Here is a 23,345-nt window from a genome sequence, read left to right on the forward strand (position 1 = left end):
TAAATCCCGGATAAATCCAAAACTCATTTATTTTGATCCGAAGCTTACCAAATTCCTTAAAATATCCCAAACATATTTAAAAGCATCCCTAGACGTAAAATCGAGCCCATTTTAAACTTAACCGATTGTTTTAAAAACTTGGACCGGTGTCTCGGTTTTAACCCGAATCGACTCGAAACTTAACCATATTTTTCTTACTTTTTACCACCTAATAAACACTTAAAAGGCCTTATAAACATCCAGACCCGTCGCTTAAACATTCGATCAGGCTTACAAGATGCTGGAAATCAGCCTCTTCCCTTGCTCTACCCTAACACTACCTCCCTATTCTCGCGTCTTAGCCCAACACCGATGGAATCAGGCACGTCTCAGCCTTTCTAGACCACATAGGGCTCCCTGAACCTATGCACCCACGCCATCAGCCTCATGAATCAGGCGTAGATCACCCTATCGTACACTCCCCACAACACCAATCGAACCAACTCGTCCAACTCTTTCCTTGCGGCTTCTAGGACAAGACCAGCAGCGTTCGCGCATTTCCAAACATGATTCAGACCCACCAGAGAGATTGTCAAGGTCTAGAGTCGCACTTGCACCACCAGACTTCACCTACCCACAGATCTAGACATAAACGAAAGGGACAAAGAGAAACCCCAAGCCGCTACAACATCCGGCCTTCACTCCAAAACCTACCAACCTTACACCAGCCTAATGACTCCAATAACCTGCTCTAACGGTCCCTTAGCATCAACAAAACGGCAGCCTCCTTGCCACATTCAAGAAAATGTGAGACTTGAAACAAAAAGAATGCATAAACACAAGAAAATCAAAGATCTTCCATAGACAAGCTGGATCGAAACTTTTCATGCATGAACACCAAACTCAGTATAAAACGTGTATGATGCAGAAGAATGATATAAATCGTGCCGGTGAAAATATGTCGCAGAAAAACCGAAGAGACGAGCGTCGGACAATCAAGTCGGAATTTTCTTACGCCTTGAATGACATGGCCGTGCTTTCAGCTGCTGGGATTCTATGAAAATGTTGAGATGGGATTGAGGGGTCGGATGATTGGGGAGGGTAATGTTAGGTGTAGTGGGTCCATAGGATTTATTATGTAGTTAATTAAAATATAATAGGCCATACAGTTTCTAATTAAAGATTTTAAAAAGAATTTTAAGCCCAAACAAGCATAAAAGCAGTCTCATTAAGTCCAAACACACTCCCGAAAAATATTTTCGTGATGAAAAAATTTTTGAAAATATTAACCGAACCCTCAAATAGTCCCCTGATTCGATAAAATTGCTTACCGGGGTAAAAATAAAAGTTCTGCAGATAAAAATACCAAATAAATCTCAATTCTTGAAAAACACCTTTAAAACATCTTGTATTAATTATAGAACTTAATCGTGTAATAAAAATAATTTTCTTGAAAATTCTCCGGTCTCTGATCCTCGTTCAAGAGCGAAAATGCAACTTAAAAACCTTAATGCATGAACTTATAAAATGTATGGAATAAATTCTACCATGCATGAATTACTGCAATAAATGCATAAAAATAATTAAACACAATTTAATAAAATAAAAATACATTTTATGCTTTAAAAGAATTTAATGAAATACCGAAGAATTTAATAATTTGCATGCATGTAGTTACGTGGACTTTTCGATTTTCGAGACGTACACGCGGCACTGCTCTCGCCCAATAAGAACCAAAAAGTTAAGCGTTTTGGCGCGATGCCAGAGCTAGGATGGGGTGACATCCCCTGGGAAAGTCCTCGTGTCGCGACCGTTTACGTAAATTATAGCTAAAACTGTTGAAATAATTGTTTTTAATAAGTTAACCATCTCCGGAGTAATCTGCGTCATACCCTTCCGTACAGAACCGGCTCACGACAACCAAAAATCGCTAAATGTTCCCAGAAAATTGAAAAAGAAAATAAGAAGAAGAAAAATAACGAATAGTAAAGCTATTATTATGCTGGGATACGATTAAAATGGAACCGGAATCGAATTTTGGACTTCCTAAACGGATTTCTCGAGTAAACGAAAGCTTAACAGAAAGCGGGAAAAATTGCAAATTAGAGGGTCTTAGAGAAGGAATCGGCTAAAATCTCGCCAGCTCATTGCGGAGTAATCAGTCTCGTTCATTTGCCCGTTTACAATCAAATTAGCCTACAATTTTGTCCAAATCGGCAGTGCCCGAGCTACGTTGATTTCACATGTCTTATCTGGTCCCGATCGATATTCAGATGATTTGAGCCGAAAATCGTCTGTCAACAAGTAATCAAAAATAGAAAAACATGAAAAGGGGTTGCAACACGAGGACTTCCAAGGGGGTCACCCATCCTAGTACTGCTCTCGCCCAAGCACGCTTAACTTCGGAGTTCTGATGGGATCCGGTGCATTAGTGCTGGTATGATCGCACCCGACATTGAGTGGGATGTTTATTCTTATATCCCTAGAGTACTTGTGGAGCGGGCGGCGATGGACAACACGCGGCACTGCTCTCGCCCAATCAGAACCATGAAGTGTAAGCGTTCTGGCGCGATGGCAGAGCTAGGATGGGTGACCTCACTGTGAAGTCCTCGTGTCTCGACCGTTTACGTAAATTATAGCTAAAACTGTCGAAATAATTGTTTTAATGAGTTAACCGTCTCTGGTGTAATCTGCGTCATACCCTTCGCACAAAACCGGCTCACGACAAAAAAAATCGCTAAATGTTCCCAGGAAATAGAAAGAAAAATAAGAAGAAGAAAATAGCGAATGTAAAGCTATTATTATGCCTGGGATACTATAAAATAGAACCGGAATCGAATTTCGGACTTCCTAAAAGGATTTTTCGAGGAAACGGAAGCTTAACAGAAGCGTAAAATCGCAAATTAGAGGGTCTTGGAGAAGGAATTCGGCTAAAATCTCACCAGCTCATTGCGGAGTAACGAGTCTCGTTCGTTTGCCCGTTTACAATCAAATTAGGCTACAATTTTGTCAAAATCCGGCAGTGCCCGAGCTACGTTGATTTCACATGTCTTATCTGCTCCCGATCGAGATTCAGATGGTTTGAGCTCAAAATCGTCTGCCAAGCAGTAATCAAAAATAGAAAAACACGAAAAAGAGTGCAACACAAGGACTTCCAAAGAGGTCACCCATCCTAGTACTGCTTTCGTCCAAGCACGTTTAACTTCGAAGTTCTGATGGGATCCAGTGCATTAGTGCTGGTATGATCGCACCCGACATTGAGTGGGATGTTTATTTCTTATATCCCTCGAGTACGTGTGGAGCGGGCGGCGATGGACAACACGCGGCACTGCTCTCGCCCAATCATAACCACGAAGTTAAGCGTTCTGGCGCGATGGCAGAGCTTGGATGGGTGACCTCCCTGAGAAGACCTCGTGTCGCGACCGTTTACGTAAATTATGGATAAAACAGTCGAAATAATTGTTTTTAATGAGTTAACCGTCTCCGGAGTAATCTGCGTCATACCATTCCGCACAGAACCGGCTCACGGCAACAAAAATCACGAAATGTTCCCAGAAAATAGAAAAAAAAAAATAAGAAGAAGAAAATAGCGAATGTAAAGCTATTATTATGCCTGAGATACGATAAAATAGAACGGAATATAATTTCGGACATCCTAAGCGGATTTCTCGAGGAAACAGAAGCTTACAGAAGCGGAAAATCGCAAATTAGAGGGTCTTAGAGAAGGAATTCGGCTAAAATCTCGTCAGCTCATTGCGGAGGTAACGAGGTCTCGTTCGTTTGCCTGATTATAATCAAATTAGGCTACAATTTTGTCCAAATCTGGCAGTGCCCGAGCTACGTTGATTTCACATGTCTTATCTGCTATCGATCGCGATTCAGACGATTTGAGCCGAAAATCGTCTGTCAACAAGTAATCAAAAATTGAAAAACACGAAAAGAGGTGCAACACGAGGACTTTCCAGGGGTTCACCCATCATAGTACTGCTCTCGCCCAAGCACGCTTAACTTCAAAATTCTGATAGGAATCGGTGCATAAATGCAGGTATGATCACACCCGACATTGAGTGGGATGTTTATTCTTATATCCCTCGAGTACGAGTGGAGCGGGCGGCGATGGACAACACGCGGCACTGCTCTCGCCCAATCAGAACCATGAAGTTAAGCGTTCTGGCGTGATGGCAGAGCTAGGATAGGTGACCTCCCTGGGAAGTCCTCGTGTCGCAACCCTTTACGTAAATTATGGATAAAACAATCGAAATAATTGTTTTTAATGAGTTAACCATCTCCGCCGTAATATGCGTCACACCCTTCCGCACAGAACCTGCTCAAGACAACAAAAATCGCTAAATGTTCCCAGAAAAATAGAAAAAAAATATGAGGAATAAAATAGCGAATGTTAAGCGATTATTATGCCTGGGATACGATAAAATGGAACTGGAATCGAATTTCGGACATTCTAAGCGGATTTTTTGAGAAAACGGAAGCTTAACAGAAGCGGAAAATCACAAATTAGAGGGTCATAGAGAAAGAATTCGGCTAAAATCTTGCCAGCTCATTGCGGAGTAATGAGTCTCGTTCGTTTGCCCGTTTACAATCAAATTAGCCTACAATTTTGTCCAAATCCGGCAGTGCCCGAGCGACGTTGATTTCACATGACTTATCTGGTCCCGATCGAGATTCAGATGATTTGAGCCGAAAATCGTCTGTCAACAAGTAATCAAAAATAGAAAAACACGAAAAGGAGTGCAACACGAGGACTTCCAAGAGGGTCACCCATCCTAGTACTGCTCTCGCCCAAGCGCGCTTAACTTCGGAGTTCTGATGGGATCCGGTGCATTAGTGCTGGTATGATCACACCCGTCATTGAGTGGGATGTTTATTCTTATATCCCTCGAGTACTTGTGGAGCGGGCGGCGATGGACAAAACGCGGCACTGCTCTCGCCCAATCAGAACCATGAAGTAAAGCGTTCTGGCCCGATGGCAGAGCTAGGATGGGTGACCTTCCTGGGAAGTCCATGTGTCGCGACCGTTTACGTAAATTATGGATAAAACAGTCGAAATAATTGTTTTTAATGAGTTAACCGTCTCAGGAATAATATGCGTCATACCCTTCCGCACAGAACCTGCTCAAGACAACAAAATTCGCTAAATGTTCCCAGAAAATAGAAAAAAAAAATAAGAAGAAGAAAATAGCAAATGTAAAGCTATTATTATGCCTGAATATGATAAAATGGAACCGGACTCGAATTTAGAACTTCCTAAGCGGATTTCTCGAGGAAATGGAAGCTTAACAGAAGCGGAAATCGTAAATTAGAGGGTCTTAGAGAAGGAATTCGTCTAAAATCTCGTCAGCTCGTTGCGGAGTAATGAGTCTCGTTCGTTTGCCCGTTTACAATCAAATTAGGCTACAATTTTGTCCAAATCCAGCAGTGACCGAGCTACGTTGATTTCTTATGTCTTATCTGGTCCCGATCGAGATTCAGATGATTTGAGCCGAAAATCGTCTGTCTACAAGTAATAAAAAATAGATTAACACGAAAAGAGGTGCAACACGAGGACTTCCCTGGGGTTCACCCATCATAGTACTGCTCTCGCCCAAGCATGCTTAACTTCGGAGTTCTTATGGGATCCGGTGCATTAGTGCTGGTATGATCGCACCTGACATTGAGTGGGATGTTTATTCTTATATCCCTCGAGTACGTGCGGCGCGGGCGGCGATGGACAACACGCGGCACTGCTCTCGCCCAATCAAAACCATGAAGTTAAGCGATCTGGCGCGATGGCAGAGCTAAGATGGGTGACCTCCCTGGGAAGTCCTCGTTTCGCGACCATTTACGTAAATTATGGATAAAACATATGAAATAATTGTTTTTAATGAGTTAAACGTCCCCGGAGTAATATGCGTCATACCCTTCCGCACAGAACCTGCTCAAGACAATAAAAATCGGTAAATGTTCCCAGAAAATAGAAAAAAATAAGAAAAAGAAAATAGCGAATGGAAAGCTATTATTATGCATGAGATACGATAAAATGGAATCGGAATCGAATTTCGGACTTCCTAAGCGGATTTCTCGAGGAAATGAAAGCTTAACAGAAGCGGAAAATCGCAAATTAGAGGGTCTTGGAGAAAGAATTTTGCTAAAATCTCGCCAGCTCATTGCGGAGTAATGAGTCTCGTTCGTTTGCCCGTTTACAATCAAATTGGGCTACTATTTTGTCCAAATTCGGCAGTGCCCGAGCTACGTTAATTTCATATGTCTTATCTGGTCACGACCGAGATTCAGATGATTTGAGACGAAAATCGTCTGTCAACAAGTAATAAAAAATAGAAAAACAGGAAAAGTAGTGCAACACAAGGACTCCCAAGGGGGTCACCCATCCTAGTACTGCTCTTGACCAAGCACGCTTAACTTCGGAGTTCTGATGGGATCCGGTGCATTAGTGCTGGTATGATCGCACCCGACATTGAGTGGGATGTTTATTCTTATATCCCTCGATTACGTGTCGAGCGGGCGGCGATGGACAACACACGGCACTGCTCTCGCCCAATCAGAACCATGAAGTTAAGCGTTCTGGCGCGATGGCAGAGCTAGGATGGGTGACCTCATTGTGAACTCCTCGTGTCTCGACTGTTTACGTAAATTATAGCTAAAACTGTCGAAATAATTGTTTTTAATGAGTCAACCGTCTCTGGTGTAATCTGCGTCATACCCTTCCGCACAAAACCGGCTCACGACAAAAAAAATCGCTAAATGTTCCCAGGAAATGGAAAAGAAAAATAAGAAGAAGAAAATAGCGAATGTAAAGCTATTATTATGCCTGGGATACGATAAAATAGAACCGGAATCGAATTTCGGACTTCCTAAACGGATTTTTCGAGGAAACGGAAGCTTAACAGAAGCGTAAAATCGCAAATTAGAGGGTCTTGGAGAAGGAATTCGGCTAAATTCTCGCCAGCTCATTGCGGAGTAATGAGTCTCGTTTGTTTGCCCGTTTACAATCAAATTAGGCTACAATTTTGTCCAAATCCGGCAGTGCTCGAGCTACGTTGATTTCACATGTCTTATCTGGTCCCGATCGAGATTCAGTTGATTTGAGTCGAAAATCGTCTGTCAACAAGTAATCTAAAATAGAAAAACACGAAAAGTGGTGCAACACGAGGACTTCCCAAGGGGTCACCCATCCTAGTACTGTTCTCGCCCAAGCACGCTTAACTTCGGAGTTCTGATGGGATCCGGTGCATTAGTGCTGGTATGATCGCACCCGACATTGAGTGTGATGTTTATTCTTATATCCCTCGAGTACGTGTGGCGCGGACAGCGATGGACAACACGCGGCACGGCTCTCACCCAATCAGAACCATGAAGTTAAGCATTCTGGCGCGATGGCAAAGCTAGGATAGGTGACCTCCCTGGGAAGTACTCGTGTCGCGATCATTTCCGTAAACTATGGATAAAAAAGTCGAAATAATTGTTTTTAATGAGTTAACCGTCTCCGGAGTAATATGCGTCATACCCTTCTGCACAGACCTTTCTCAAGACAATAAAAATAGCAAAATGTTCCCAGAAAATAGAAAAAAAAATAAGAAGAAGAAAATAGCGAATGGAAAGCTATTATTATGACTGGGATACGATAAAATGGCACCGGAATCGAATTTCGGACTTCCTAAACGGATTTCTCGAGGAAACAGAAGCTTAACAGAAGCGGAAAATCGCAAATTAAAGGGGCTTAGAGAAGGAATTTGGTTAAAATCTCGCCAGCTCATTGAGGAGTAATGAGTCTCGTTTGTTTGCCTGTTTACAATAAAATTAGGCTATAATTTTGTCCAAATTCGGCAGTGCCCGAGCTACGTTGATTTCATATGTCTTATTTGGTCCCGATCGAGATTCAGATGATTTGAGACGAAAATTGTCTGTCAACATGTAATCAAAAAAAGAAAAACACGAAAAGGGGTGCAACACGAGGACTTCCCAGGGGGTCACCCATACTAGTACTGTTCTCGGCCAAGCACGCTTAACTTCGGAGTTCTGACGGGATTCGGTGCATTAATGATGGTATGATCGCACCCGACATTGAGTGGGATGTTTATTCTTATATCCTTTGAGTACGTGTGGAGCGGGCGGCGATGGACAACACGCGGCACTGCTCTCGCCCATTCAGAACCATGAAGTTAAGCGTTCTGGCGCGATGGCAGAGCTAGGATGGGTGACCTCCCTATGAAGTCCTCGTGTCTCGACCGTTTACGTAAATTATAGCTAAAACTGTCGAAATAATTGTTTTTAATGAGTTAACCGTCTCTAGAGTAATCTGCTTCATACCCTTCCGTACAGAACCGGCTCACGATAACAAAAATCGCTAAATGTTCCCAGAAAATAGAAAAAAAATAAGAAGAAGAAAATAGCGAATGTAAAGCTATTATTATGCTTGAGATACGATAAAATGGAACCAGAATCGAATTTCGGTCTTCCTAAACGGATTTCTCGAGGAAACGGAAGCTTAACGGAAGCGGAAAATCGCAAATTAGAGGGTCTTAGAGAAGGAATTCGACTAAAATCTCTCCAGCTCATTGCGGAGTAATGAGTCTCGTTCATTTGCCCGTTTACAATCCAATTAGGCTAAAATTTTGTCCAAATCCGGCAGTGCCCGAGATACGTTGATTTCACATGTCTTATTTGGTCCCGATCGTGGTTCAGATGCTTTGAGCCGAAAATCGTCTGTCAACAAGTATAAAAAATAGAAAAAAAAGAAAAAGAGTGCAACACGAGGACTTCCCAAGGGGTCACCCATCCTAGTACTGCTCTCGCCCAAGCACGTTTAACTTCGGAGTTCTAATGGGATCTGGTGCATTAGTGCTGGTATGATCGCACCCAACATTGATTGGGATGTTTATTCTTATATCCCTCGAGTACGTGTGGCGCGAGCGGCGATGGACAACATGCGGAACTGCTCTCGCCCAATCAGAACCATGAAGTTAAGCGTTCTGGCGCGATGGCAGAGTTAGAACGCTTAACTTCCGGTGTAATCTTCGTCATATCCTTCCGCACAGAACCGGCTCACGACAAAAAAAATCGCAAAATGTTCCTAGAAAATAGAAAAAAATAAGAAGAATAAAATAGCGAATGTAAAGCTAATATTTTGCCTGGGTTACGATAAAATTGAACCGGAATTGAATTTCGGACTTCCTAAACAGATTTCTCGAGGAAAGGAAGCTTAACAGAAGCGGAAAACCGCAAATTAGAGGGTCTTAGAGAAGGAATTCGGATAAAATCTCGCCAGCTCATTGCGGAGTAATGAGTCTCGTTCGTTTTCCCGTTTACAATCGAATTAGCCTACAATTTTGTCCAAATCCGGCAGTGCCCGAGCTACGTTGATTTCACATGTCTTATCTGGTCCTGATCCAGATTCAGATGATTTGAGCCGAAAATCGTTTGTCAACAAGTAATCAAAAGTAGAAAAACACGAAAAGGGGTGCAACACGAGGACTTCCCGGGGGGTCACCCATCCTAGTACTGCTCTCGGCCAAGCACGCTTAACTTCGGAGTTCTGACGGGATTCGGTGCATTAATGATGGTATGATCGCACCCGACATTGAGTGGGATGTTTATTCTTATATCCTTTGAGTACGTGTGGAGCGGGCGGCGATGGACAACACGCGGCACTGCTCTCGCCCATTTAGAACCATGAAGTTAAGCGTTCTGGCGCGATGGCAGAGCTAGGATGGGTGACCTCCCTGTGAAGTCCTCGTGTCTCGACCGTTTACGTAAATTATAGCTAAAACTGTCGAAATAATTGTTTTTAATGAGTTAACCGTCTCTAGAGTAATCTGCTTCATACCCTTCCGTACAGAACCGGCTCACGATAACAAAAATCGCTAAATGTTCCCAGAAAATAGAAAAAAAATAAGAAGAAGAAAATAGCAAATGTAAAGCTATTATTATGCTTGGGATACGATAAAATGGAACCGGAATCGAATTTTGGTCTTCCTAAACGGATTTCTCGAGGAAACGGAAGCGGAAAATCGCAAATTAGAGGGTCTTAGAGAAGGAATTCGACTAAAATCTCTCCAGCTCATTGCGGAGTAATGAGTCTCGTTCATTTGCCCGTTTACAATCCAATTAGGCTAAAATTTTGTCCAAATCCGGCAGTGCCCGAACTACGTTGATTTCACATGTCTTATCTGGTCCCGATCGTGGTTCAGATGCTTTGAGCCGAAAATCGTCTGTCAACAAGTATAAAAAATAGAAAAAAAAGAAAAAGGGTGCAACACGAGGACTTCCCAAGGGGTCACCCATCCTAGTACTGCTCTCGCCCAAGCACGTTTAACTTCGGAGTTCTAATGGGATCTGGTGCATTAGTGCTGGTATGATCGCACCCAACATTGATTGGGATGTTTATTCTTATATCCCTCGAGTACGTGTGGCGCGAGCGGCGATGGACAACATGCGGAACTGCTCTCGCCAAATCAGAACCATGAAGTTAAGCGTTCTGGCGCGATGGCAGAGTTAGAACGCTTAACTTCCGGTGTAATCTTCGTCATATCCTTCCGCACAGAACCGGCTCACGACAAAAAAAATCGCAAAATGTTCCTAGAAAATAGAAAAAAATAAGAAGAATAAAATAGCGAATGTAAAGCTAATATTTTGCCTGGGTTACGATAAAATTGAACCGGAATTGAATTTCGGACTTCCTAAACAGATTTCTCGAGGAAATGAAGCTTAACAGAAGCGGAAAACCGCAAATTAGAGGGTCTTAGAGAAGGAATTCGGATAAAATCTCGCCAGCTCATTGCGGAGTAATGAGTCTCGTTCGTTTTCATGTTTACAATCGAATTAGCCTACAATTTTGTCCAAATCCGGCAGTGCCCGAGCTACGTTGATTTCACATGTCTTATCTGGTCCTGATCCAGATTCAGATGATTTGAGCCGAAAATCGTTTGTCAACAAGTAATCAAAAGTAGAAAAACACGAAAAGGGGTGCAACACGAGGACTTCCCGGGGGGTCACCCATCCTAGTAATGCTCTCGCCCAAGCACGCTTAACTTCGGAGTTTTGATGGGATCCGATGCATTAGTGCTGGTATGATCGCACCCGACATTTAGTGGGATGTTTATTTTTATATCCCTCGAGTACGTGTGGCTCGGGCGGCGATGGACAACAAATAAATCCTTATATTATTTCGAAAATTCTGATTCAGCCCTTTAACGTTCGTAAATTGCCCTTAGGTCCCTAATCTTTCGAAATATTGCATTTTGGTCCCTTAAATTTCGATACTTGCATGTTGATTTTATACGACGGGACGTAAATTTTATCGGTGTGGGTTTTTCAATAAAAAAATACGAACTTTTTGGCAAATCGGCTATTTAATTCCCAAACTATTTTTACCAAAACTTTACTAATATTTTATTTAATTCTAATTAAAGACTAATGGGCTTAATTAGGGGCTTAATAGGCCTAAAGCCTTGTTAGTATTTAATTAAGTATAAAATATGTAAACCTTTCCCATAACCCAACGATTCTTTCAAAAGCACACGGCCACTCTTCTGAAAATACCTATATTACACGGCCTACACATGCTTAAAAATTGAGGCAAACTTTCGAGCATTGCCAAAGGAAAGTCTTAGCCAAGGTTCTTGCTCCGTTCTTCTTCATCGTCAATGATTTTTCGTGCGTAAATTACGCATAGGCACACCTATTCTTCCCTTAAAACCATCATGAAATCATATTATATTTTTATGCATGAAAATTTTGGGAAACAAGTGACACTTTGAATTATTTTCGTTTTTATGCAATCCATGAAATTCCAAGCATGATTTTGATTCAAACATTTGTCGTTTACATGTATATACGGGCTGCCATGATATAGGTTATGTTTAGGCACGATTTTGCATGGGATTTAGAGTCCTAGATATCACCTTAACACCACACATGCAATAGAACACAAGCTGTGCAACAACTTGCTGTCATGGAGCAAAGGGGTTCAGTTTTATGGTTGCAGGGTCTAGGGCTTGGTTGGCTAGTTCCAGGGGTTAGCCAAGGTCGTGGGTGAGTTAGGGAGAGAGTCCTAGCCATGCTAGGACTCGCGATCAAGGGCTGGGAAGGAGTCCTAGCAAGCTATGACTCCCACCCGAGAATCAAGGGGAATTGCGTGCTGGGTTCTGGGCTTGTTGCAGGCTGGTGGGCGTGGTCTTGGGGGCCTGGGTCCTTAGGGGGTGCACAACAGGTGGGTTTGGTGGCTGGGTTTGTTGGTAGGGGCAGGGAAGCTTGATCAAGAGTCCTTGTCCAACAAGGATTTCTCGGCCAGCTTATGGTAGAGGAGTATGGGGCTCGTTTTTTCGTTTTGGGTGTTTTCCGTGGGATCTTTGGGTCCAGTAGGTACTTTAGGACGCTGGTCAAGTTTTGGATCAACATGGTTCGGGGGTAACTCGTGAAAATCAAGAGATGGCTCGGGGTCGAAGATTTTGGGTCATTAGGGTTTTTAAAACTTGGGAAAATTGAAAAATAGTTCACGGGGGTCGAGTCGTGGTTCATAAGGGCTAAAATAATATAAAAAGACTAAATTCTCAACTGGTACCAACACTTAGAAATCTAGGTACTTAAGTCTGGAGGTCCTGGGTTCAAGTGTTGGGGAAGGCGAAAGAAACCACTTACCAGGGGTGAGATATTCTATGAGTGACGGTGCATCGGCATGGGCCGATGCCCATGTTGGACCATCCTAACGACCCATGACCAGTAGTGGTGCGTGGGTATGGGCCGAGGCCTTTGTTAGTTCAGCCTAATGGCCCATGACCGTTACAAAAAAAGGCGCCTTTTTTTGTAACGATCACGGGCCATTAGGCTGAACCAACAAAGGCCTCGGCCCATGCTGGACCATCCTAACGATCCATGACCAGGGAAGTCCTCGTGTCGCGACCGTTTACGTAAATTATGGATAAAACTGTCGAAATAATTGTTTTTAATGAGTTAACCGTCTCCGGAGTAATCTGCGTCATACCCTTCCGTACAGAACCGGCACACGACAACAAAAATCGCTAAATGTTCCCAGAAAATAGAAAAAAAATCGGAAAAAAAATAGCGAATGTAAATTTATTATTATGCCTGGGATACGATAAAATGGAACCGGAATCAAATTTCGGACTTCCTAAGCGGATTTCTCGAGGAAACGGAAGCTTAACAGAAGCGGAAAATCGCAAATTAGAGGGTATTAGAGAAAGAATTCGGATAAAATCTCGCCAGCTCATTGCGGAGTAACGAGTCTCGTTCGTTTACCCGATTACAATCAAATTAGGCTACAATTTTATCCAAATCCGGCAGTGCCCGAGCTACGTTGATTTCACATGTCTTATCTGCTCTCGATCGTGATTCAGACGATTTGAGTTGAAAATTGTCTGCCAAAAAGTAATCAAAAATAGAAAAACACGAAAAGGAGGACTTCCCAAGGGGTCACCTATCCTAGTACTGATCTCGCCCAAGCACGCTTAACTTCGGAGTTCTGATGGAATCCGGTGCATTAGTGCTGGTATGATCGCACCCGACATTCAATGAGATGTTTATTCTTATATCCCTCGAGTACGTGTGGAGCGGGTGGCGATTGACAACACGCAGCACTGCTCTCGCCCAATCGGAACCATGAAGTGAAGCGTTCTGGCGCGATGGCAGAGCTAGGATGGGTGACTTCCCTGGGAAGTCCTCGTGTCGCGACCTTTTACGTAAATTATGGATAAAACAAATGAAATAATTGTTTTTAATGAGTTAACCGTATCCGGCGTAATATGCGTCATATCCTTCCGCACAGAACCGGCTCACGACAACAAAAATCGCTAAATGATCCCAGAAAATGGAAAAAAAAATAAGAAGAAGAAAATAGCGAATGTAAAGCTATTATTATGCCTGTGATACGATAAAATGGACCGAAATCGAATTTGGACTTCCTAAGCGGATTTCTCGAGGAAACGGAAGCTTAACAGAAGCGGAAAATCGCAAATTAGAGGGTTTTAAAGAAGGAATTCGGCTAAAATCTCGCTAGCTCATTGCAGAGCAATGAGTCTCGTTCGTTTGCCCGTTTACAATCAAATTAGGCTTCAATTTTGTCCAAATCCGGCAGTGCCCGAGCTACGTTGATTTCACATGTCTTATCTGCTCTCGATCGTGATTCAGACGATTTGAGTTGAAAATCGTCTGCCAAAAATTAATCAAAAATAGAAAAACACGAAAAGGACGACTTCCCAGGGGGTCACCTATCCTAGTACTGCTCTCGCCCAAGCACGCTTAACTTCGGAGTTCTGATGGAATCCGGTGCATTAGTGCTGGTATGATCGCACCCGACATTCAATGAGATGTTTATTCTTATATCCCTCGAGTACGTGTGGAGCGGGCGGCGATAGATAATACGCAGTACGGTTCTCGCCCAATCAGAACCATGAAGTTAAGCGTTCTGGCGCGATGGCAGAGCTAGGATAGGTGACCTCCCTGGGAAGTCCTCGTGTCGCAACCCTTTACGTAAATTATGGATAAAACAATCAAAATAATTGTTTTTAATGAGTTAACCATCTCCGCCGTAATATGCGTCACACCCTTCCGCACAGAACCTGCTCAAGACAACAAAAATCGCTAAATGTTCCCAGAAAAATAGAAAAAAAATATGAGGAATAAAATAGCGAATGTTAAGCTATTATTATGCCTGGGATACGATAAAATGGAACTGGAATCGAATTTCGGACATTCTAAGCGGATTTCTTGAGAAAACGGAAGCTTAACAGAAGCGGAAAATCACAAATTAGAGGGTCATAGAGAAAGAATTCGGCTAAAATCTCGCCAGCTCATTGCGGAGTAATGAGTCTCGTTCGTTTGCCCGTTTACAATCAAATTAGCCTACAATTTTGTCCAAATCCGGCAGTGCCTAAGCGACGTTGATTTCACATGACTTATCTGGTCCCGATCGAGATTCAGATGATTTGAGCCGAAAATCGTCTGTCAAAAAGTAATCAAAAATTGAAAAACACGAAAAGGGGTGCAACACGAGGAGTTTCCAGGGGTTCACCCATCATAGTACTACTCTCGCCCAAGCACGCTTAACTTCGGAGTTCTGATAGGAACCGGTGCATAAGTGCAGGTATGATCACACCCGACATTGAGTGGGATGTTTAATCTTATATGCCTCGAGTACGAGTGGAGCGGGCGGCGATGGACAACACGCGGCACTGCTCTCGCCCAATCAGAACCATGAAGTTAAGCGTTCTGGCGCGATGGCAGAGCTAGGATAGGTGACCTCCCTGGGTAGTCCTCGTGTCGCGACCCTTTACGTAAATTATGGATAAAACAATCGAAATAATTGTTTTTAATGAGTTAACCGTCTCCGGCGTAATATGCGTCACACCCTTCCGCACAGAACCTGCTCAAGACAACAAAAATCGCTAAATGTTCCCAGAAAATAGAAAAAAATATGAAGAATAAAATAGCGAATTTCGGACATTCTAAGCGGATTTCTTGAGAAAACGGAAGCTTAACAGAAGCGGAAAATCGCAAATTAGAGGGTCATGGAGAAAGAATTCGGCTAAAATCTCATCAGCTCATTGCGGAGTAATGAGTCTCGTTCGTTTGCCCGTTTACAATCAAATTAGGCTACAATTTTGTCCAACTCCGGAAGTGCCCGAGCTACGTTGATTCCACATGTCTTATCTAGTCCCGATCGAGATTCAGATTATTTGAGCCAAAAATTGTCTGTCAACAAGTAATCAAAAATTGAAAAACACGAAAAGGGGTGCAACACGAGGACTTCCCAGGGGTCACCCATCCTAGTACTGATCTCGCCTAAGCATGCTTAACTTCGGAGTTCTGATGGGATTCGGTGCATTAGTTCTAGTATGATCGCACCCGACATTGAGTGGGATGTTTATTCTTATATCCCTCGAGTACGTGTGGCGCGGACGGCTATGGACAAAACGCGGCACTGCTCTCTCCTAATCAGAACCATGAAGTTAAGAGTTCTGACGCGATGCCGTAGCTAGGATGGGTGACCTCCCTGGGAAGTCCTCGTGTCGCGACCGTTTACGTAAATTATAGCTAAAACAGTCGAAATAATTGTTTTTAATTATTTAACCGTCTCCGGAGTAATCTGCGTCATACCCTTTCGCACAGAACCGGCTCACGACAACAAAAATAGCTAAATGTTCCCAGAAAATAGAAAAAAAATAAGAAAAAGAAAATGGCGAATGTAAAGCTATTATTATGCCTGAGATACGATAAAATAGAACCGGTATCGAATTTCGGACTTCCTAAACGCATTTCTCGAGGAAACGAAAACTTAACAGAAGCGAAAAATCGAAAATTAGAGGGTCTTAGAGAAGGAATTCGGCTAAAATATCGCCAGCTCATTGCCGAGTAAAGAGTCTCATTCTTTTTCCCGTTTACAATAAAATTAGCCTAAAATTTTATCAAAATCCGGCCGTGCCCGAGCTACGTTGATTTCACATGTCTTATCTGGTTCCGATCGAGATTCAGATGATTTGAGCCGAAAATCGTTTGTCAACAAGTAATCAAAAATAGAAAAACACGAAAAGGGGTGCAACACGAGGACTTCCCAGGGGGTCACCCATCCTAGTACTGGGGTTTTTTTAAAAAAATAATTTAAATTTTAAAATTAATTTCAATTATAATGTAAAAAAAAGAGTATGCAAATATACCTCAATCCGCGCTTACGAAGCGCGGACGCTGCCCACGTGGAGCAGCGTCTATGCTTCGTAAGCGCGGACCCTGCTCACGTAGTGCCACGTCCGCGCGACGGAATATTTAGCGACGGAATATATAACAAACCGTCGCTAAAATTGAATCAGCGACGGTTTAAAACCGTCGCTATTCCTAAATTTTGGTTATTTTATTAAGGGTGAGTACATGATAATAACCATTTATAGGACACTAATATTTTACTTTAGTTTTTTGTTTTTTTTTTAAATTTCAACACACTTTTATTTTTTATTTTTTTTTCAACAATTCAAATATCAATTTAGTTTCTCCATAATTTATCCAATTTCACTTTATTTTATCGATAATGATAAAAAAAGACTGTACACACACGCATCGCCTGTGCAGAGAAACTAGTATTCATTAACAGCCGCAGATAATAGTATAAACAGCGTGCACATGTACGCCACGGATAATCTTAAACTTTCAACGGTTTGCATCTTTGCAGCATGCAATGTTCGCTACGGAAAAAGAATTTGCGCGCTGCGAAAAACCATTTTTGTTGTAGTGAAGACAGAGAAAAAAAAGACAAAAATTCATCACGAAATAAGTTTTTTCGGGAATATTTAATCTTGTCCAATATATATAAAATTAAATGATTATTTAAAAAACATTTTCTTGATAAAATTTCATTACTATTTTGACTGGAAGATCGTGAATTAAATTTATTAAACAAATAATAATTCTTGTTAAATTTAAGATTTAAACAGAAATTTTTAGTAGGTCTCTTGTGAAACGGTTTCACGAATCTTTATCTCACGAATCTTTTTTGAATAGTAGAGATTCTTGAAAAAACTTATTTCGTGATGAATTTTTGTCTGTTTTTTTCTCTGTGTTCACTACAACAAAAATGGTTTTTCGCATCGCGCAAATTCTTTTTCCGCAGCGAACATTGCATGCTGCAAAGATGCAAACCATTGAAAGTTCAAGATTATCCGCTGCGTACATGTGCACGTTGTTAATACAATTATCTGCAGTCGTTAATAAATTATGGAGAGACTAAATATATATTTGAATTGTTGAAAAAAATTAATAAAAGTGTATGTTGATATTAAAAAAAAAAAACAAAAACCTAAAGTGCAATAGTTGGTGTCCCATAGGTGGTTATTATCATGTCCTCACCCTTAATAAAATAACCAAAATTTAGGAATAACGACGGTTTTTAAACCGTTGCTCAAACTAGCGTCGGTTTCGAAACCGTCGCTGATTCTATTTTCGTGACATATATTAAACCGTCGCTGATTCCATTTTAGCGACAGTTTATAAACCATCGCTGATTCAATTTGAGCGATGGTTTTATATATATTCCGTCGCTAATTATTCCGTCGCGCGGACGTGGCACCACGTGAGCAGCGTCCGCGCTTACGAAGCATTAGTGATGGTATGATCGCACCCGACATTGAGTGGGATGTTTATTCTTATATCCCTCGAGTACGTGTGGAGCGGGCGGCGATGGAAAACACGAGGCACTGCTCTCGCCCAATCAGAACCATGAAGTTAAGCGTTCTGGCGCGATGGCAGAGCTAGGATGGGTGACCTCCCTGGGAAGTTTTCGTGTCGCGACCGTTTACGTAAATTATGGATTATTTTTTTTTAATGAATTAACCGTGTCCGGAGTAATCTATGTCATACCCTTCCGCACAGAACCGGCTCACGACAACAAAAATCTCTAAATGTTCCCAGAAAATAGGAAAAAAAATAATAAGAAGAAAATAGCGAATATAAAGCTATTATTATGAATGGGATACGATAAAATGGAACCGGAATCAAATTTCGAACTTTCTAAGCGGATTTCTCGAGGAAACAGAAGCTTAACAGAAGCGGAAAATTGCAAGTTAGAGGGTCTAAGAGAAGGAATTTGGTTAAAATCTCGCCAGCTCATTGCAGAGTAATGAGTCTCATTCGTTTGTCCGTTTACAATCAAATTAGGCTACAATTTTGTCCAAATCCGGCAGTGCCCGAGCTACGTTGATTTCACATGTCTTATCTGGTCCCGATCAAGATTCAGATGATTTGAGCCGAAAATCGTCTGTCAACAAGTAATCAAAAATAGAAAAACACGAAAAGAGATGCAACACGAGGACTTCCCAAGGGGTCACCCATCCTAGTACTGCTTTCGCCCAAGCACGCTTAACTTCGGAGTTTTGATGGGATCCGGTGCATTAGTTGTAAGGCCCGAGAATTTGATTACCGTAATCTGAGATTAATCTGAAATGATTTGGCAATAATTAATACGATTATTGATTTTTAATCGAGATAATTACGAAAGGCCTAACCGAGACACGAAATGAGATAGCGTGTGAAAATGGATGTGCGAGGACAGTAGCATCGGCGCACATGCGCGACCGGATGCGCGCACATGCGCCAAACAGGCAGAAGACCTCGCGCATATGCACGGAAGATGTCGCGCATATGCGCGAAGCCTATGCGAGTGACTCCAGAGGGTCTCAGGCATATGCGCGGAGATGAGTCGCGCATATGCGCGAGGCGATGTACAGGATATGCACGGAGACCGAGTGTCTCGCGCATATGCGCCGATTGGGATCGCTCATATGCGCGAGACGTGTTTTATGAAGGAGTGAGCCGCTTTTCTTGCATGCACGAAATATGTATGTATATATATATATAAACATACAAACGATAATCCTCAGAAGGAAAAAGAAAGAAAGGAACGGAAGAAGCAGCTTCTGCTTTTGATCGAGATTTATGAAAAATCCGTCCGTCTGTTTTTGAATCCGACTTCAGTACTGTGTTCCAATCAACGCAGGCTACAACTGGATGTAAGTTTTGTTACGTTTAGACATGTTCTGAAATTATGATGTTGTCAGAATTAAATGGAATTCATATATGATGTTCTTGACATGTTAGACATCATAGAATCGAAGTCAGATTAAAGAATAGACTGTTTATGAAATCGTTATGAATTTCAGAGTTGATTTAGTTGAGATTCTATACCAGAATTGTGTTATTATTCAGATTATGAGTTGTACTGATACTGGTTATGAATTCTGATATTATATCTGTGATGTTGAGATAGACGGGGTTATCGTGACTGTATTGTTATGCCGTCGAAACATCAGTAGATTGATATTGATCAGATTCAGTATTGATTTAGATTGATCAGATTCAGTAATGATTTCGATTGTATCGTGATATCGTTGATATGAATTAGATTGTGCCTTGTTCAGATATGGATCAGATTATGTATTGGTTTGAGTATTGATCAGAACAAGTCTTGAATTGATTTATATATTGATATTGTATTTATGCGATTGTCATCGCCAGACTGGTTATGGACAGATTGGAATACGAGACTTCGTCTTCGTCGGATCGAGAAGATAAAGGTATAAATAAATGTTGATTCGGGATTGCACAACTCGAGTTAGGTTTGACTTGAGTTTCCCAAAATCACATACTTTACCTTATTGCATTGATATTTGCAGATTATTAGATTGATATGTTTAGTCTATTGAACTATAGCAGAGCCAGAGTTTGAGTCTAGGGCAGATCAGCCTAGCTAGGGCAGAATCGCCGAGGCTTTGTCAGAACCGCGTAGACTCTAGACTTACGGTGTATCGATGAGCTTAGATGTAGATCGACGTCTATTGTAGACATTCGATACAGCATACCAAAGTCTAAATTAGATCGGGATCCCTAGATTAGAATAAGAGATGAGTCGAGTCTTAGATATCGAGACTAGAACTTGATTTACAGATCCATATTGATTTATGTTTCGTAGATTACGATTCATGTTTTATTTACAGATTGGTATTGATACATGTTATTGACTATGCTACATGTGATAAGATATAATTCATGCTTTTATGTTAATTCAGTTAACTGCATGTATACATTATTTATACTGGGATTTATTCTCACCGGAGTATCCGGCTGTTGTCTTGTTTGTATGTGTGCATGACAACAGGTGGGACAGGATCAGGGTCAAGAGGATGATGAGAGATCGAGATTAGAGTGGTGATTCCGGACTTGGATGTAGACTTGGTTTAATACTTTTAGACCCTGTTTATCTTAATTGATAATTAAATCCCAAAGATGATTAAGAAGATGATTAACGTCCGGGTCCCCACAACAGGTGGTATCAGAGCGATAGATCCTTTAGATTGAGATAGAAGAGAATGAGCGAGGTAGATTGAGTTTTCTTTCCTTGCATGTGAATGCTAGCATGAGATTAGGTTTTACTGCTTTGAAATACATGGTTACCTGATTATCTGATTTGAGTTGGTATTATGTATTATTGAGTATGAATCAGATCTGATTCATGATCAGCAGTAAGATGATTAGAGAAAGATCGGAACAGATTTGTAGTATTTGAGTACTAATGTTTTGATAAGCAGATATCCCTCCACGGAGAATTCCAGAAATGGGTAGTACTTCGACTGAACAAATAGATGTATTAGAAACTCAGATAGAATACAGTTGAAAGAATTTCAGTTATTTCAGCCGCCGATTCTGAGTGGTACCGAGACGTCTGAAGATTGTGAGAACTGGTTCGATGACATAGAAATACTGTTTGATTTACTTGATTATTCAGATGAGCAGAGAATTAAACTGATATTCCACCAGGTTACGAGAGACTGGCAGGAGTTGGGTGGATTACAAGTAAAAAATGCTAGAATAGAGAGGTACAGTGATTTCGTGGGAAATATTCAGAACTGAATTTTATTGAAGATTTTTCTCAGTTTCGTACCGAGAGGACAAGAAAGCAGAATTTGAGAATTTGAGACAAGGCCAACTGAATATTGAAGAATATGTTGCGGAAATTCTCTACTCTACGGCGTTTTTTTCTCCTCAGGTAATTGGGAATGATGAAGCTGTAGCAGATCAGTTCATCAGAGGACTGAACTCGGAGATAGTTGCATTGATGAATATGCAGCGACCTTATCATTTTGCTGATGCCTTGAGTAAAGCGAAGATGAGCGGAAGCGAGTCTGATTAGACAACTAAAAGGGTGTTGCGATGCAACCCCAGACACAGCAATCCCTCTCCGATTTGAACGCGGCAGCACGAGTGGAAAGCAAGATTTGCTGAAAGCTCGAAAGAAGCCATTCAAGAAGTTAGGGAGCGGACTGAGCGGTTCAACTAGCTCCAGTGGTTCCAGCCCAAGTTATACTGGAGTGTATTGCAGGATTTGCGGAGGGAGACATTCCACAGAGCAATGCCAGGGAGTGACTGGTAGTTGTCGTATCTGCCGACAGCCGGGACACTTTGCTAGAGTTTGTCCCCAAAGAGATTCCCGTAGATTTCAGGGAGCTGGACCATCTGGTTGTGGTGATCGAGGAACAGACCCGGAGCACACTTGATGATATTGTGGCAGGTACTGTTACTTTATGATTATATTGCATATGTATTGATATATACTAATGCATTTTCTATGATTATCTTTGACTGAGTTGCATTGATACATGGTATCTGTTGGGTCTGTATTGCTGTAGTATTAATCTTTGTACCTTTTGGGAAGGAAAGATTGATACCAGAGATTTTATGACATATTGTATACTACAGTAAGATGAGAATGAGATTGAGTTAGATTATGATGTACTTGTGTTCTCTGATTTGATGTCATTATTGATATTAATATGCTGAACAAGTACAGAACTAGTGTAGATTCCTTCCAGAAAAATATAAGATTCAGACAGATAGGGCTGATGAGTAAAGATTTCACGGTAAGGATTCTAGATTCAGAATTCCTTTGATATCTGTGTTGTATATGACTCGATCGATACAGAAAGGAACAGATGGTATCCTTATGTATTCAGTAGACATACTGAAATCGAGTCTAGCACTGGCAGATTTGCCAATGATGTACGAGTTGGCTGATGTTTGCCCAGATAAGATTTCAGATTTGCTTTATATCAGAAAGATAGATTCTAGAATTGAATTGAGATCAGGTACTGTTTGTGCTTTAGAATTTAGTACAGAATGATATTAAATGTAGAATGACACTGAATGAATTGAAAGACCAGTAGAAGAGTACCGAACAGGAGTTACATCTGATCTAGTGTTTCTCTTTGGCATATTTCAATATATTCAGAGATATTCTGATGATTTCATGCTCGTTGTATCTATGATATTTTGATATATTCGCAGCATCTGATTGAATCGAATAACTGAAGATTGAATGGGATATTCTGAGAATGTGATTATTGTATACAGAAATTTTTCAGATATGAATTCTGCTTGAAACAGATTGCATTCAGAGTATGCGATATCTGAAGTTAGTATACCGATTGAATTTGACACAGTTGAGATTATGATCAGTGGCTGAGAATGATACCGATATCAGAAAGATCATGAAGATCAGAAATTCAGAAATGTCAGAAATTTATTTTTGGTCTGAATTGATAGATTATCGTATACGATTGTTGTTTTGTATCTGCTTGAGTATGTATTGTTCTAAAACAGTATTTGAGATAGCTTATATTGTTTGGGGGCATATTATATTTACAGATGATATATAGCAGTTGATCAGCACGGCATGAAGACGTGATGGATTAGTCAGAATTGACAGTATTGCCAGAAATTGCAATTTATGAGTTACTGAACTCACTAGATCAGTATAGACTATTGATATTGTGAATCTGATTTGATAGTACCGTTATTTTGAG

The 23,345-nt window shown here is 41.3% G+C and overlaps 13 non-coding genes and 3 pseudogenes across 13 annotated transcripts; all 16 read right to left on the bottom strand.

The window, feature by feature from the left end:
• Positions 1-2,311: 2,311 nt before the first annotated feature.
• Positions 2,312-2,430, bottom strand: LOC142536130 (5S ribosomal RNA). The gene has a single exon (XR_012818028.1). It is a non-coding gene; the product is annotated as a 5S ribosomal RNA (ribosomal RNA).
• Positions 2,431-3,113: 683 nt separating this feature from the next.
• Positions 3,114-3,232, bottom strand: LOC142536123 (5S ribosomal RNA). The gene has a single exon (XR_012818023.1). It is a non-coding gene; the product is annotated as a 5S ribosomal RNA (ribosomal RNA).
• A 687-nt stretch (positions 3,233-3,919) lies between these two features.
• LOC142536131 (5S ribosomal RNA) lies at positions 3,920-4,038 on the bottom strand (annotated as a pseudogene).
• A 684-nt stretch (positions 4,039-4,722) lies between these two features.
• LOC142536134 (5S ribosomal RNA) lies at positions 4,723-4,841 on the bottom strand. The gene has a single exon (XR_012818031.1). It is a non-coding gene; the product is annotated as a 5S ribosomal RNA (ribosomal RNA).
• A 683-nt stretch (positions 4,842-5,524) lies between these two features.
• On the bottom strand, positions 5,525-5,643 carry LOC142536121 (5S ribosomal RNA). Its single transcript, XR_012818021.1, has one exon. It is a non-coding gene; the product is annotated as a 5S ribosomal RNA (ribosomal RNA).
• A 682-nt stretch (positions 5,644-6,325) lies between these two features.
• LOC142536122 (5S ribosomal RNA) lies at positions 6,326-6,444 on the bottom strand. Its single transcript, XR_012818022.1, has one exon. It is a non-coding gene; the product is annotated as a 5S ribosomal RNA (ribosomal RNA).
• Positions 6,445-7,129: 685 nt separating this feature from the next.
• LOC142536119 (5S ribosomal RNA) lies at positions 7,130-7,248 on the bottom strand. Its single transcript, XR_012818019.1, has one exon. It is a non-coding gene; the product is annotated as a 5S ribosomal RNA (ribosomal RNA).
• Positions 7,249-7,932: 684 nt separating this feature from the next.
• On the bottom strand, positions 7,933-8,051 carry LOC142536127 (5S ribosomal RNA). The gene has a single exon (XR_012818027.1). It is a non-coding gene; the product is annotated as a 5S ribosomal RNA (ribosomal RNA).
• Positions 8,052-8,733: 682 nt separating this feature from the next.
• On the bottom strand, positions 8,734-8,852 carry LOC142536133 (5S ribosomal RNA). The gene has a single exon (XR_012818030.1). It is a non-coding gene; the product is annotated as a 5S ribosomal RNA (ribosomal RNA).
• Positions 8,853-9,448: 596 nt separating this feature from the next.
• LOC142536124 (5S ribosomal RNA) lies at positions 9,449-9,567 on the bottom strand. The gene has a single exon (XR_012818024.1). It is a non-coding gene; the product is annotated as a 5S ribosomal RNA (ribosomal RNA).
• A 671-nt stretch (positions 9,568-10,238) lies between these two features.
• On the bottom strand, positions 10,239-10,357 carry LOC142536132 (5S ribosomal RNA). The gene has a single exon (XR_012818029.1). It is a non-coding gene; the product is annotated as a 5S ribosomal RNA (ribosomal RNA).
• A 596-nt stretch (positions 10,358-10,953) lies between these two features.
• On the bottom strand, positions 10,954-11,072 carry LOC142536120 (5S ribosomal RNA). Its single transcript, XR_012818020.1, has one exon. It is a non-coding gene; the product is annotated as a 5S ribosomal RNA (ribosomal RNA).
• A 2,320-nt stretch (positions 11,073-13,392) lies between these two features.
• LOC142536128 (5S ribosomal RNA) lies at positions 13,393-13,512 on the bottom strand (annotated as a pseudogene).
• Positions 13,513-14,182: 670 nt separating this feature from the next.
• Positions 14,183-14,302, bottom strand: LOC142536129 (5S ribosomal RNA; annotated as a pseudogene).
• A 684-nt stretch (positions 14,303-14,986) lies between these two features.
• On the bottom strand, positions 14,987-15,105 carry LOC142536126 (5S ribosomal RNA). The gene has a single exon (XR_012818026.1). It is a non-coding gene; the product is annotated as a 5S ribosomal RNA (ribosomal RNA).
• A 631-nt stretch (positions 15,106-15,736) lies between these two features.
• On the bottom strand, positions 15,737-15,854 carry LOC142536125 (5S ribosomal RNA). Its single transcript, XR_012818025.1, has one exon. It is a non-coding gene; the product is annotated as a 5S ribosomal RNA (ribosomal RNA).
• Positions 15,855-23,345: the final 7,491 nt, after the last annotated feature.

Source organism: Primulina tabacum, unplaced genomic scaffold (assembly GCF_025594145.1).
Source record: "Primulina tabacum isolate GXHZ01 unplaced genomic scaffold, ASM2559414v2 Contig1233, whole genome shotgun sequence".
NCBI lineage: Eukaryota > Viridiplantae > Streptophyta > Magnoliopsida > Lamiales > Gesneriaceae > Primulina > Primulina tabacum.